Here is a 16,505-nt window from a genome sequence, read left to right as displayed (position 1 = left end):
AGCAACCCTACAGGACAGAGCAGAACTGCCCCATGGGGTTTCCAAGGAACGGCTGGTGGATTCACACTGCCAATCTTTTGGTTAGTAGCCGAGCTCTTAACCACTGTGCCACTATCTCCTTTACAGCCTTCTAAAATATACCTATGGCCAAGTATACCCGCTATGGTTTTATTAGTATAGTAACCTCACCTCGACTCCCCGCTGCCTAAATCTGCTGTTCTGAGCCCTACCCAAATATTAGAATCATCAAAGTTGCTTTAAAAAATACCAATGTCCTAGCCTTGATCTGAAATTCTGATTCAACTGAAATTGGGGGCTTGGTATACTATTTAAATTCCCCAACTGATTTTAATGTGTAGCCAGGGTTGAGTACCATTGACCCAAAGATAAAGTTCGAATTCCATATTATGGCAAGCAAGTTCTTCCAGGACTGAGTCCCTGCCCTCCTCACTGGTCTGTTCTCTCGTAACATGGTATCCATCACACCATGAGGTCAGCTTCAAACACACACAGAAGCTCTTCCCACCTGCAGCTCTATGTCCCTGCTCATGGCATGCCTTTCCCTGGAAGCCCCCGATCTTCTCCCAATCACTCTCGCTTCTGCTAGCAAACCAAACCCAAACCAGTTGCTGTTGAGGCCAGTCATGGCTACCCCATGTGTGTCAGAGTAGAAATGTGCTCCATAGGGTTTTCAATAGCTGATTTTTCAGAAGTAGATTACCAGGACTTTCTTCCGAGGTACCTCTAGGTAGACTTGAACCTCCAACCCTTCAGTTAGCAGCCTATTGCAATGTCTGCACCACACAGGGACTTCTCCTACCGAGCGTCTACAAGCCAAACGTGCCCGGCCACCCAGGGAACGTTTCCGCCTTCCTCCTTCTTCCCCCACTCTGCTGGACCCATGTACATCTCTGCATCTCCTCTCACAGGACTCTGTGCTCTCCAGGGCTAGCCCAAATCTAATCTTAGCAAATCAAGAGGTCAAGAACATGTGTCAGTTGAAAAAAAAAGCATCTGTGTCAGTTTTGTTCATCACTGGGGACCAGCTAAACAATTTGCAGGGCCCAGTGCAAAATGAAATCACAGAGCTCCTCGTTAAAAATTGTTAAGAATTTCAAGACGGTGACAGCAGAGCCTTACATCAAGCACAGGGCCCTCCTGCTTATTAGATAGTTGGTGCTCAAAGACGTTTGCTGAATTAATCATTCTTTTTTGCATCTCCTGCAGCTGGGGTGGTGATTTGCAGAATGAATGTGCACTTCCTGCCTCCTGTGGAACGCCCACGGACCAGAGGCTGCAGTGTTGGAAGGAAAGAGGGAAGAATGGGAGAGGTGGTTCACAATTTATGATGAAGCAAATGCCTCATTTAACAAGAGCCAGGCACCGCGGACAACCACGCACGCTGCCCTTGTACAGCGCTACCGATGACCCTACACAGCAACAGCTTATCTCCTTCCGGACTAGCAGACAGAACGGGAAAAAAGTAAGTCTGTCCACCCAGTTAAATATTGTCTGCTCTTAACCGGATAGTAACATAGCCAAGACAGCCTTATTAGGGGCACTTGATCTTGGAGATTAAAATGTATATTTTGAAAATTTTTTTCAAGTAGCTTTACTGTTCATTTGCTAAAACATAACGTGCTTGTTTTCTAATTACTCTTATATTCCTGACAGGTAGAGAGGTCATTTCTAATCACACCTCTTACACAAAATGGCTCTTACAATGTTAGTCTATTCCATAGTTTTTAAAGCAAATCCAAGACATTATGACATTTTTCCTCCCTTACGACTCTTAAAAATCTGGACGTTACTTGTGTACCCTAAAGTCCAGAACTGTTAGTGGCATGATGTGAACAAAACCATAACCACAATGCTATCATCACACCAAAAAACAATTATCAATAATTCCTGTGTATTTATTATCTGTTTCTCTCTTGATCAAGTTCCCCCAAATGCTCTGGCCCTGTGATGTTCACTTAGAACACACCATCTGGAAAATTACTGCCTGGGAACACCCAGCTTCCAAGGAGGAAGTCATGTTGAAAACGCATTGTCACATCCATTCCTGCCTTTTACACCGCACTGGGTAGAAACGTCATAATATTGTGGTTTCTGGGCAGTGAAGACACCTGGTTTTTCTCTTGAAGAGGAAAACTCGTACGTCAGTTGACTTTCTTCACTCTCTATTTTTAAATGGACTGTTCTCTAATAGTTTCCTTTCCTATCTCACCATGCCCACATTTCTCCTTCCTTTTCGCCCACCCTCCTCCTCACATGCTGAAGACTGATAATGCGGTACTAAAAATACCGAGTTTAGCTCGCAGGCACTGCTCTGGAAAAGTCAGGCTTGATTTTCAGTAACTTGGGTAAGGGGTTTTCTTAAGCACTCCATTCTCAGTCTTAAACACATTCTATTAATTATTCCATTAGCAGCGATGAATCCCACTATGCCTCTTCCCCCGCAGGGCAAATCCACAGAGCTGAAGGTGGGCCTTCCACTGAGACCCATTTAAGGAAACATGGCATTAACATCTAAATACTATACTATACTAACACCGAATTAATTTTGTACAGAGATGCCCCGTGCATGGTTGAAAGTTGGCATTGCCACCAAAAGTCCAGAATGCTGGGGCCATTGGAAGAAAGTCCAGAATGCAGCTCTTTATCTGTAGAAGTAAAAGCATGGTGTTTAGGATCTTCCGCAATTTGCCTTGCCTCCATTAATCCTCAAGACCACCCTCTGAGCGAGGTAAGACTGTGCCCATCTTACAATTTAAGTGGTTCGCCCTGGATTACACAGTGAGTTGACAACAAATCTGAGCCAGTCCCCCTCTCTCCCAGCCAAGTGCCCGGAACGGTGGTTCACAGGCAGCATGCTTTTCATGCTGAGGACTGTGCCTCCTTGCCTCCCCTCCCTTCCGCTCCCAAAGCTGCACTGTCTCCTCCGAGCTATGCAGAAGCTTCTGGAAACCCGAGGAAGCCAATTGCATGTAAATGTTGATGTCTATTTGCATTTCTTTATTTCTCTAGGAAAAGAGGCCTGAGCTTAACAGAAAAATAAAAAGTTGAGAAACACCCTCTCAAAACCTTAGAGTTATTTTAAACCTCCGGTTGTGCAGTTGGCACTTATGACCTCCCCCCGCCCCACAAGTGCAGGTGCACACACACACATGCCCACACCATACGTCCCCATAGGATCACCACATCCTTCATTAAATTGCCATACATGACAAATATTCCTCCAACCCAAGCTTTTTTTTTTTTCAAGAGCAAGCTTGGCAGAGCCCATCTAGCAACTAAAAATAAATCCTGGAGAGACCACTTTTTCCTGGGAAGGTCTGTCGTTAGAAATAAAAATTCAGAGCAGTTGCTCAGGTGAAAATTGATTACTGCTTCAGTCTGTTCAGGGGACAATAGGAATGGAATGCGATACACAAACTCCTGGCTGTAAATTCATCACTGATTCAACCAACACTAATTTAGACCATTTTCCTTTCACAGCCTGTAGGATTTTTGCCATTAGAAGATATTCCATCAATAAGACATGTGTCCCAGAGAGAAATTATGTGCCCACCTGAGGCGCCTCAGCAGTCAGAAAGAGAAGGATGAGATTAAATTGTCAGAACACAGACCAGTGAAATAGAGCTGAGGAAGGGGATAGTTGGACTCCTGAATAAAATAATAATAATAATGAGTCTCAAATCCCAGAATCCTGCAGCTGGAAAACATGATTTGCACACTGAAACATTTAGTAGCTGAATTCACTGTACAAATCTAAATTAATGGCCTGGAAAATCAAGACCATCTTAAAGAACAGAGATGAAAATGGTGGGAAAATACAGGGGACCCAGAAAATAGATCCAAGAAACAATGTGTGAAAAATTAACGTTTCCTCAAGTCGGGTATTGGATACAAGGTGTGATAATGGCATTGTGGTGATATTATGGATGAGATTCATACTGATGTTCTTATGAATGAAGTGGTGAAACGTCAGGGATTTGCCTTAAAATTCTCAAACACACAAAAAGAATGGGGGAGGGCACAAGTAGATGACACGAGAATGAGAAAATGGTGGTCACTGTTGACACTGCACATGACGGGGCATGTGAGTTCATTACACTATTTCATCTACATTTGTGCATTTTTGACACTTTCCATAATCAAAAGTTTATTTTTTAAAAATAACAGAAATGTTCCAAAAAAAAAGAAAAAGGAGCAGATGGGGCGAGGCAGTAATTCAACAATTTCCACAGTACATTTTCCCTGAGCTGAGGAAAGACCTCAGTCTGCTTGTGCAGTTCCAGGCGAGACTCATGAGAACAGGTCCATACCTGGGCGTATTTTAGTAAAGTTCTAAGAACTAAAAGAAAATTTTTACTAGCTTCCAGGAAGAAAAAACAAAACAAAAAAAAAAAACCAGTTATCTGCAAAGGGGGAAAAACATCTTAACGGCATCGAAATTTGCTTGTGCTATGCTACAAGCAAAAGAGCCCTGGTGGTGCAGCAGTTAAGCCCTCGGCTGCTAACTTAAAGACTGGCAGTTTGAACCCACCAGCCACTCCCTGCTTCCATAAAGATTACATCCTAGGAAACCTATGGAGCAGTTCTACTCTGTCCTACAGGGTCGCTATGAGTCAGAATTGACTCGAAATCAGTAGGTTTGGTTTATGCTACAAGCTAGAAAACAGGGGACTAGAATCTGCAGACTTCAGAGTAAAGGACCTCAATCCAAGAATGCTTTTCCAGCTGTAATAACATTTGTCTTTTAGAGAAAAAAAGATTTGAGATCATGTAAGAACACAGAAAATATTATCACTTAAATGCTCCATCCAGATTTTAAAAAGAAAAAACACTTAGAAAAAGAGTCTAACCAAGCAACAAATGAACCAGAAAAGGCCTAAAGCTGGGGGAAGAGGAAACTATGGTGAGCAATGAACACGGATATGTGTATGTGTAATCAAATCTACAAGATATGTTGTCTGGAAATAGACTATGATTGGTAAATGAGAACGTTTAAAATAGAAAGGAGAGGACTTCCTGCAATAGGTTTGGTTATTCAGATTAGCAATACCATGATAGATAAGTTTTTAAAAAATGAAAAAATATTTTTTAAGTTATCTCAAAAGCATTAGAGACTTGACAAGAGTGTCGAAAATCAGCAGTTCATGACTGAAGGAAAAACAGGAATCTGATAGGTAAATAAGCTGCTTTTGTCCTTAGAGCATTTACCAATCTAGGAAACTTTCAGCTTTTGTGTTGATGGGTTCACAGTGTGAGGGGGACAGAAATCTAAAACAAAAGCCTCCATGAGATGGGGATCTAACAGAAGATCCTCCCCTCAATATGCTGGGACTCTGTCCAAAGCCATACACACTTACGGGTGAGGATAAACCAGAAATGAACCAGCTCTTGAATGGCGTTATGGACTGGTACCAAATGCCTGACTGGTCAGTGACTTTCAAGCTTTGAACTTGGTTTGAGTTCTAGATTGGTAGCAACTCCTTTTGCCAGACAGAAAGAAAGGCAAATGCTTTTAGAATCAAGGTGCCTCATCCTAGGTCACGATTTATATCTACAAATAATTCTTCAAGCACAATGACTGCACACAACTGAAGATAATTTGACACAAATGGAAAGCAAACTCCAAAAGGAAGAACTAGAAGAAATAACAGACAATTCAAACAAACACACAAAGATTTTCATATTGAAATGATCAGACACAAACTATAAAACAACTACGCTTATCATGTTCAAAGAAATAACGACAATGTAAATGGGAAGAAAACAGGAACTATAAAACATGGTATAGAATGTTTGAAAAAGAAGCAAGTAGAATTTTTAGAAATAAAAACATAATAATAACCAAAATTACTGGTTTTTATAAACTCAGTGGATGCGTTTAACAGCAAATTAGTAAAAACCGAAAAGAAAATTAGTAAACTGAAAGATAAATCAGAAGAAAATTATTCAGAGTGTAACATCCAGAGACAAAAAGATGAAGAATTAAGCAGGAGAGGTTAAAATACATAAAGCATAGACTGAAAAGGTCTAATGTACATTTAATATTGATCTGGATGTTAATTATACCACTGTTTGTTTTATAATTACGTATCATATTGAACTTAAAGTGCTCGGTTGCTAACTGAAAGGTCAGCAGTTCGAATCCACCAGCAGCTCTTCGGGAGAAGGATTTAGCAGTCTATTTCCGTAAGGATTTATAGCCTTGGAAACCCTACTGGGCAGTTCTACTCTGCCCTATAGAGCGTCTATGAGTCGGCATCAACTTGACAGCAGTGGGTATGAATTTTTGGTTTATCATACTGAACATGCATATGTAACATATATTTGTAATAAAACTTACATACTTTTCTGTTTATGTGTTATATTTTATAATTTAAAATTAATTTTTAAAAAGCATATACTATAAGGGGATCTCTAGTAAGTTCTAAACACAGAAAGATGCAGACATCTGAGGTGTAGGAAGTACTAAGGCGACAGATGGGATTAAAGCATTCCATCCAGAGGAGGAGGAGGGGAGAGGACAGGGCACACATTATGGGGCTAGAAGGAAGAAAGAGGAAGAAAGGAGCGTTATAGTGGAGAAAACATTGTGTCTTGAAAGTGGAAATAGTTGTATCTTATTTTAAAAATAACAATTGAGCTGTATTTGTCTAATTAAGAACACAATCAAAGGGGTGGTCAGCTTTAAATAGGATGGGAATATTGGCAAGAACAATATTAAATGATAAACTTGATGGAACCAGAAGAATATTAAGGAAAGGGCAAGAGAAGAAACAGCAATCTAAGATAAGTAATAAGCACAGAGGAAAATGAAACAAAATAAAAACTATCACTCATTGCACAAAATGTGAATGGACTGAATTCACCTGTTTAAAGACAAAAACTCTAAAAATAGGTTAAAAACAAAACCTAGATATGAATTTTACAAGAAGTAGAGTTAGAACAAAGTGACAGAGAAAAGTGAAAATTTGAAGTAGGCTGCAGTATGGCAGACTACATGATCTTCCAATAAATTGTAACTAGTTTTCAGATATAACAAACAACAGTTATAATGATAATGTATGCAGGGCATACTAGAAAATAAGGGAAATATTCAAAGGCCAAAAAAGAAAAGGAAAATAAAGAAAATTAGAGATTTAAACCTTGGGTTGGGAGCATAAGCAACATACAAGTAAGGAAAAAAAGGATTAATGAGAGAAATTGTATTGAAGGCACCTACATATACCCCAAATTAGCACTGCTGTTGGGTAACTAAGGCTTGGGTGCTCTGAAAATTGGGAGAGAGGAGCTGAGACTTGGCATTCAATGGGGAGCTAAGTAAGTGCACCCCTGATATGAAATGGTTCCATGTCAATGTACCTCCTGATATGAAATGGTTCTAAGTTAGTGTACCCCATGATGGAAAAGGCAGAACCTAAAACAAACAGGTAAAAGTAATAAAAAGTAACTTGTAGGAAATGGAGACTTGCAGGGAGAAGAAAAATCTTAAAAACTATTATTAATATCCTCAGAGAAATAAGAAGAGCAATGTCATCTATGAAACAAAAACAAGAAGACTACGTTGAGGAAAAAGAAGATCCCTTAGTAATTAAAAATATGTGAGCAGATATGAAAAGAAGGGCAGGAAGGTAAAAATGAGGAGCTCTCCCACAAAGCAGAATAAAAAGACAAAGAAATGGATGACAGAAGAGAAGAGATAAGAAAATTAGAAGACCAGGTCTGAATAGTGAGAACTGCAGACAAACACAAAAAAAACGGAGCAGGGAAAATAAAGAAATAAGCAACAAAACTTCCCAGAAGTGAAGCATATGAGTTTCCATGTTGAAAGGGTCCATAGAAAGCCCAGGACAAGGTGTGGACATAGCTCCAGACCAATGTTGTAAAACATTAGGGCACAAAGAACACAAAGGCTCTAAAAGTTTCCATAAAACATAGACCACAAGGTCAAGATCATGAATCAAAATATAAAGCTTCTCAATAGCCACACTGGAAATTAGAAGATAATGAAGAAATGTCTTCAAAATTCCGAAGGAAAATTACTTCGAACCAAGAATTTTTTCACTCAGTCAAGTTACCAACGAAACATAAAGGTGGAATAAAAACATTTTCAGACACACAAAGTCTCTAAAGATGTACCTTACACTCACCCTCTCTCAGAATGTACACCACCAAAACTTGGGAATAAATCAAGAAAGAAGACGTTGCTATGTGTCATCAAGTCATTTCTGACTCACAGCGACCTTATAGGACAGAGTAGAACTGCCCCATAGGGTTTCCAAGGAGCAGCTGGTAGATTTGAACTGCTGACCAGCTCTTAACCACTGCGCCACCAGGCCTCCCTATAATACAGAGTATATATTATATAATACATAATATAAAAGCATTCCTACATATCAATAAAGTACAAACAACCCCCAAAAATATCAGATAAAAAGCCTACAAACATTTTAACAGAAAATGAAACAGTAATAGCAAATAAACATTTAGGTGGAAGAAATTCTCAACCTCATAGATAATTAGGGAAAATCAAATAAAAAATCACAATGGGCTATCCCTTTGCACCTGCTAAATTGGGAAAGATTAAGAAATCTGACAATATTAACTGTCAGTGAAGATGGGAGGCAACAGGAACTTTGAAATACTAATGATGAGAGTGTAAATTGGTAGAAGCATTTTAGAAAACACTTGACATTATCTGGTATAACTGAACCATAAAATTACAAGCCAGATAAAAACTAAATAATATATTATTTAGTGATACATAGCTATAAAGAACAGATAGGAGAGAGGGAGACTAGTTCAGGGAGGGACATACAGAGGGCTTTAAATGTACTGTGAATGTTCTAATTCCAAAAACGGGTAGTAGGTACAGAGGTATTTCATTAATTTATCACTATTATTATCAATACTATTTAAAATTTATGTATAAAATGGGGATAGGCAAATCAATACTAGGCATATGTAAACAAAAAGAAAACAGAAGTAGAAATATAAATTTCATACAAGATGGAATTTAAATTTATAACCACTAAACAGGATAACCCTGGTGGCAAAGTGGTTAAGAGCTCAGCTGCTGACCAAAAGGTCGACAGTTCGAATCCAACAGCCACTCCTTAGAAACTCTACGGGGCAGTTCTATTCTGTCCTATAGGGTCGCTATGAGTTGGAATCAGCTCGATGGCACCAGGTAAACAAGATAAAGGAGACCTGGTGGCACAATGGCTAAGCGCTAGGCTGCTAACGGAAAGATCAGCTATTCAAACATACCAGTGGCCCTGTGGGAGCAAACACCTGGCGACCTGCTCCCATAAAGATTATAGGTGAGGCTGCTTATATACAATCAAACACCTCTTCGGATTTGGTTCCTTGGTTTGGAGGTTTAGGGTCATGGTTTCATGGGACATCCCAGATAATTGGCCTAATGATGTGTTTAATGCTTCTGTTCTACCTCCGAGTTTTATTGTGTAATGCCTGGGGTCTTAAAAGCTTGCAAGTGGCCATCCAAGGCACAACAATTGATCTCCATTCACCGGAATAACAGAGGAAGGAGAGTCGGGACTAGGAGGAGGATATAGAATATGTCGCTAATTGCCTCCATGAACAACTGCCTCCTTTGTCATGAGACCAGAAGAATTAAATGGTGCCCGGCTACCATACTAAACATTTTGATCAAAGATTCCATAGCAGAATCCTGATCAAAAGGGGGAAAATGAAGAACAGAATTTCAAATTCTTATGGACTCCAGACTTTCTGGATCCATGAAGGGTGGATGAACCCCTGAAACTAATCCCCTGAGATAATCTTTAAGCCTTAAACCAAAAATATTCCCTGCAGTCATCCTAAAACCAAACGATAGTTTAGTTTAGCTTAACTAGTAAAAAAGGAAGAGCGCTGGTGGTGTAGTGGTTAAGAGTTTGGCTGCTAAAAAGGTTGGCAGTTCAAATCCACCAGCCATTCGTTGGAATTGACTCGACGGCAATGGGTATATGCATGCGATAAAAAAAGGCTGACCTTGAGCCTTATGTTCTTTTAAGAACTATCTATATAGGATCAAACTGACAACAGCAACTCCAAAGATTAGATAGGAACCTTAGGCGGTAGTGAGTTTCTGTTAATGAGGGGGGAACAACTCAGAATAGGAGGATGAGAATGATTGCACAACTAGAAGAATGTAATGAACGTCACTGAACTATACATGTAGAAACTGTTGAATTGGTGTATGTTTTGCTGTGTATATTCTCAATAACAACAATAAAATAAACAAAATTTAGGAAAAAAAAGATTACAGCCTAGCAAACCCTATGGGGCAGTTCTACTTTGTCATATAGGGTTGCTATGAGTCAGAATCGCCTTGACAGCACACAACAACAACACACAGGATAAAGAGGAACATAAAATTTAAATGTCCAAAATACCTTGCTTCCCACTTATGGAAGGCAGGGTGTTATCTGAGGAAATTAGGAGGAAATATGGTTACCATTTCCTTGTAGCAGGATTTTAAGTGTTGGTTATCTTACAAGATTAGTTTGATGACCATAGCTTAATAGTTTTAACTCTGTATTAAAGCATAATATAAAGAAAAATGTACCTACCGTAAGTGTACACCTAAATGAATTTGTCAAAAAGTAAGCAACCCATATAATTAGTCTTAGATCAAGAAACAAAACATAACCCATACTTTATAAGCCCACCTCCCTGTGTCCCTTCTAGTCACTACTCCCCACCCAAGGTAACCACTAACCTGACTTCTAACAGCATAGGTTAGTTTTGCCTATTTAATAGCCGCATGTTTAACAATATTGAGAATGTAATCCACAGTGCTTTTGTACTGTGTCTAGAATAGAGACTATTTACGTTCCCCACTATACCACATATACTGAGACACCAAAAACTTTTGTAAGTGATTATTTGATGCTAATGATTTCTAGAGACTAGTTACATTCTTCACTATACTACATATACTCTGAGATATCAAAATAAATTTAAGTGATTATTTGATGCTAAAGGTACACTTGGTCACCATACATATATGTAGAAAACCCAACAACTTATAATGATGGGGTGCCTTCACACACAGCCCAATTTAGGAATTTTTAAAATATTTATTGAGTACTGAGCTTTGGTAGCCCAGTGGTTAAGAGCTATAGCTGCTAATCAAAAGGTGGGCAGTTCAAATCCACCAGTAGCTTCTTGGAAACCCTATTGAGCAGTTCTACTGCATCCTATAGGGTTGTTACGAGTCGGAATCGACAGCAATGGGTTTAGTTTTTTTTGTTGTTATTGTGCCAGATACTGTGCTAAATGCTTTACATATGTAATCTTACCTTATCCTTATATAAATTCCCTTAGAAGTGAGCATTATTATTATCCCTACTTTTCAAGTCAAGAAACTGAATCTCAGATGTTAAGCAACATGACTAAGGTCACACAGATAATTAGTGGCTCTTTCTTAGTCCAAAGCCCATGCTCTTAGCCAATATAGTACTAGACTTTTTTAAAGATACTTGGTTTCTCAGTGTGTAGACAAGGAAATTAGAAATAATTCCTACATTCCTGAGTCTATACAAGCTGTCTGATAAACATATTACCTTATTTATTCAAATAACACGTGCCTTCCGAGTTTGTTTGCCAGCTGCACCCACCCTCTGCTAGGCATGCTCACAAGTGCCACCATGCCAATCCTCTTCCACATGTTGCTATAAGAAAAACTAGCATAGCGTGCTTACGAAAATACCTCATGGGGGAAGGGCCTGGCCAGCAAACAAACAGAAGGTGCCTGTAATTTTTGTTAAAATACGGCAATCATTTTAGGGGTGATATAGAGGAAAACCAAGATAATAGCCAAGATGATCCTTGTCTACCGGGCTATACAGAATCCTGTACATGTTTCCCATAATTTCATTCCACAGCCCACCCCCAGCCCACTCATATCCCCATGAGATGCCTGAAGAAGGAAATTCCCCTTATACTCCCAGATGCAGCCAATGATAAACATCTGGAGGAACTCAGTTATTGGGAAATTTGGCTTTAATCTCTACACTTCAACCCAAGGCAGGCACCTTCTTGTGGTTTAGAGAAATAAAGAATGAATGGGATGTGCCCGTCTGTTTATTATACTTCATAAAGGACACTGGATTAGACTTTCATCTAGTGGCAGAGTGGCTTCTAACACTTCAAGTCTGCAATGACAAGACAACTAAAAATAATTTCACTGTGCATTGGAGGTGTATGCTTACTTGCTACTCTTGTGTGCACTGGAGATTTTACAGTTAGGGCATGAACTTATGGATTCCATTTGGCTTGTTTTCCAGAAACCTACAAACATCAGCCAGAAAGCATGGAAAGGAACATCACCTGGTCGCTTTCTAGCTGACTTGCACCACTGGCCCATATTAGATGATGGAAATCATAATGGAAGGTTCTGCCACTGCCCACTGAGCCCAGTAATCATCCCAGTGGAGCTCAAATCTCCACTGCATGGTCCCTAACCACAGAGACTCAACTGTCCAAACCAGAGGACCCTGCAGTATTTTTGGTAAAGAAAGAGATTAGGACAACCTTTTTCACTATTTAAGAGTTAGGATAAGCCCAAGATGATCAAGGTATTGAGACTCTTAAAGCATCCATCCCATTGCTCAGAGATTAGCCTGCTAAGCAATCTACATATGGCTGGGAATCCTACAGGACTAGCAGGTTCAGAAATGTACCTGGTCAGAAAATCACCCTGACATTTTTTAAGGAGTTATGATTGGACCTGAAATTCCCTCTGACCAGACCCCAGAGCCTTTATGTCATTGCCCAGGATGAATTCCTGCTAAGAAGCAGATAGAGGAGCAAACACAATGACTTCAAGCCTTGCGAGGCCTAATAATCACCAATAACCACCAATTGCCTCTCATGATGAAAGTACTTTTATACAAACCATCTCATTTGACCTCTACCTCCTACAGAGGTCATCAGTGGTGTTTGCCAAATATTTTTGGATCTACCACTTGCCAAGAACGTAGTAGAATTGCACTGTCTGGCTTCCTTGTGTTTAGGTGGTGCCTGGTGGATAGTTCTGGCCAATGAGTTGTGGGCAAAAGAGATGGGTGTCTGTCTCTTCCAGTTCTAAGCACTTAATTATAGTGCAACCAGCAACATTCAAGATGGGTCAGCTCCATTAGCCTGGATCTCTTAATGACTTGAATGAGCACAGCCTCTTTCTCAGCCTGTGATGAACACAAAGCAAAAATAAAAAAAGAAACCTTTGAACTGCTGAAACTTTGGGGTTGTTTGCTACCACATTATAACCTGACCTGTTCCAAGTTTATACAACTCCTAGGTAGGAGAGATCATCGTTATCATCACTTTACAGTTCCATCCATTCCTTTATTCAACAAACATTTACCGACTCCCTACTTTGTATCAGGAATCGTGCTAGCTCTGGGGATACAGAGTGTACAAGGCAGCCATGTTCCTTTGCCCTAGGTCTGTGCCTACAGATACTAAAACATGGGGGGAAAATATCCTTATACATTTAAGTCACTAAGCCTGTCAATTTGTCTCTCTGAGGTCAATTTCCTCATCTGTAAAATACATATAATACCTACCTTACAAGATTTATGTAAAGAATAGCAGCAGTGCCTGGCATACACAGGGGAACACTAATTGACAGATATAAATATTTCCCTCCACATTTTTAATAGTGAAAATGATTTTGAGCAAAGCATGAAAAGACAGTGGCAAATAAGAATTTAAAGTCTTTCATCATCCATTCCCGTTTTCACATTATTCTTTATGCCAGGATGTCTTGGGCTTTTTTGTTTCTTTTTTAATTATTAATCAGTTCCAGTTTGTCTTCCAGCCTCCCTCTAACTAGGTCCAAGGTCTGTAGCAAGTAGCTTGGGTTTTCTTTGGACATAAACCATCTTGGAGAGGTTCCTGTGTTTCCATGGGCCAAGCTTACTAAGAACAAGCAGCATCTTCCTACAAACTCTCAGGAGAACCCTTGTGGAGGAGGGGCTCTGATTTGTTGAGCTCTTTTCTGCATTCGGGTCAGCTGAAAGGTGGAAGGAGGAGGGGAGAGAAAAGGTGTTCCTGGAGAATAGGTGGAACACAGAGGAACTTGAGACAGTAGGAGAAGGTATGCATGTGGCCCACATGGTAATTTTCACAAGTGAATGTGTCTCCACGAGTGGGTGTACTTGACTCAGGTCATACCTGAGTCCTGAGGATAGTGTGATTTAAAATTTCTCCCCAGCTTCCTCAGTGTCAAATAGAAAGTGAGAAGAAAAGAAGTCTGCACGTGGCGGGTGCTTCCTTGAGATAACCATCATCACCATCTCAGAATAGTTTCTTAACCCTACTGGCAATACTGATGACATTTGGACTGTCTAGAAAACATGCAAAATAGTTGAGAATCTATTCAATCTCTAAGATGTGAACAGTAGTGGAAAAACAAATATCCAGCACCCACGCCTTGGGGAACAAATCAAAGCCAGTGTGCTGCTGACTAACATGCCTGAGGAATGAGCAGGTCTGAGGCTATGAAGACAGTGCCTTCAGTCTGGGGACATGTTGAATTTGGGGTGCACATGGTAGTGTTGCTTGGTAAAGTAGAGGGTCAGCGAAAAAGAAGACCCTCCATGAGATGGACTGACACAGTGGCTGCAACAATGGGCTCAAACATAGCAATGATTGTGAGGATGGCACAGGACTGGCCAGTATTTTGTTCTGTTGTACATAGCCGCTATGAGTGAGAATCGACTGGACAGCACCTAACAACAAGAAGAATGGAGTAGGCAGTTGGAAACGTGAGTCAAAGCTGAGATGAAAGATTTGGGATGAAGATAAATATTTGGGAGTCATCTTTATACGAATGGTACTGGAATTCTTGAGAATGATTGAAATAACCTAGATTTTAGACAATGAATAATCAAGATTCTAGACAATAAGGATAGTGTGATGACCCAGGAGATTACTCAGAACCTCAAGTCTTCCTGATTTCAGGCACTTCTCCTTGGTGCTGCTAAAAAAGAAGTTGAGAAACATAAAGAGGAACATCTGGGCTTGTCCCTGTTTTCTGCTCTACCCATTGAAGTGTGCCAGTGCTACCACATTAGTACAGCATAAAAAATATGAGCACTAGATTTTGAAATCAGGTAGACCAGGATTTGAATCTCATTTCCAAAATTTACTAGATATGTGACCTTGGATAAATAATCTAATCTCTGGATAAGTAATTTAATGAGAGGATATTTTAAAAAATATTGGTCTAATGCATGATACATGGAACACACTGAATAAATATTAGCTGTTATCATTGTCCACATATTGTGGAAACAAGAGTGACTATCCTCATGGGTGGGTAAACATTGCTCCAATTTCTAGGGACTCAAACTCTTCAGTTTCTTCATCTACAAAATACATGATGGAGTGGAAGGAGTCCTGGTGGCGCAATGGTTAAGCACCTGGCTGCTAACCAAAAGGTCCTTGGTTGGAACCCACCAGAGGCTCCATAGGAGAAAAGACCTGATGGTCTGCTCTCATAAAGATTACAGCCTAGGAAACCCTATGGGGCAGTTCTACTCTGTCATGCAGGGTCATGATGAGCTGGAATCGGCTTGAGGGAACAAAAAAGAGATGGAGTGGAAGTGACCTCCAGGGCAATCTTGAAAGTCATGAGTTGGAGTAGCAGATCCTGAAAGCCTGGGTCCCAGAATTATTATGGGGAAGAAGGCCACCCCACTGAGCTGTTCTACCACCCACCTGTTACGTGAGCAAGAAATACATTTTGATTGTTTAAAACCATTCTACCCTTGGAGGTCTGTTTGTTCCAGCACTTGGCCTACCCTAATAGATTTTATTTTTTTAGTTACATGGCTCTTGAGAGTCAAGCATCTATCTAAGAGGCACTGGTAGATAATAGGATCATTCTAGTGCCTTCATGTTCCACTCTATACTCTTTAGGGCATTAAATACTCAGAAATTTATACTCTTTATAAGATTTTTTTTTTTTTTTTTTTTTTTGGAGAGAGAGAAGAAATTGATAATGTTATAATGTTAGGGTTAGATAGCACAGGCTTTTAATACTATACCATCAAAAAGCAACGTGAGTTTTTAGCAAGAATGTAGATTACAGTCTGCAGAAATGTGGCCAATAATGAATTTCTGGGGACAACAAGCCAGAAAGACTTTTAAAAACACGGGTGTCAAAGATTCATTTTTAAATATTTTCATTGCTGCAATGTAAACCCTCCTCCTCTTCCCCAAAACTTCAATAAGCATGATATGTACACACACACACACACACACACACACACACACACACATTAGAAAGACAGCCATGTTGCCACATGGACCACAGCCACTGAGCAACCTCAGAGAAAAACAAAGGGAGATGTCAGTTTATTCAAATTTTCCAAATTACTCACTATGTCACAGATATAAGAGTAAGATAAATTAAGCTGAAGGTACACAGACTTCTGGCCCTCAGAATAAGG

At 39.9% G+C, this 16,505-nt stretch overlaps 1 long non-coding RNA gene across 2 annotated transcripts; it reads left to right on the top strand.

The window, feature by feature from the left end:
• Positions 1-1,275: 1,275 nt before the first annotated feature.
• Positions 1,276-13,275, top strand: LOC111821835 (uncharacterized). Of its 2 annotated transcripts, none has more exons than XR_002825170.1 (3): positions 1,276-1,483; positions 2,575-2,749; positions 12,333-13,275. It is a non-coding gene; the product is annotated as an uncharacterized LOC111821835 (long non-coding RNA). The 2 variants fall into 2 exon arrangements; XR_002825171.1 differs by lacking the exon at positions 12,333-13,275 and adding an exon at positions 2,842-3,074.
• The last annotated feature ends 3,230 nt before the right edge of the window (positions 13,276-16,505 follow it).

The sequence above is a fragment of the Trichechus manatus genome, unplaced genomic scaffold (assembly GCF_000243295.1).
Source record: "Trichechus manatus latirostris isolate Lorelei unplaced genomic scaffold, TriManLat1.0 scaffold00109, whole genome shotgun sequence".
Lineage (NCBI taxonomy): Eukaryota > Metazoa > Chordata > Mammalia > Sirenia > Trichechidae > Trichechus > Trichechus manatus.
The sequence above is the reverse complement of the archived record's forward strand: the minus strand, read 5'-3'. Positions and strand labels throughout refer to the sequence as shown.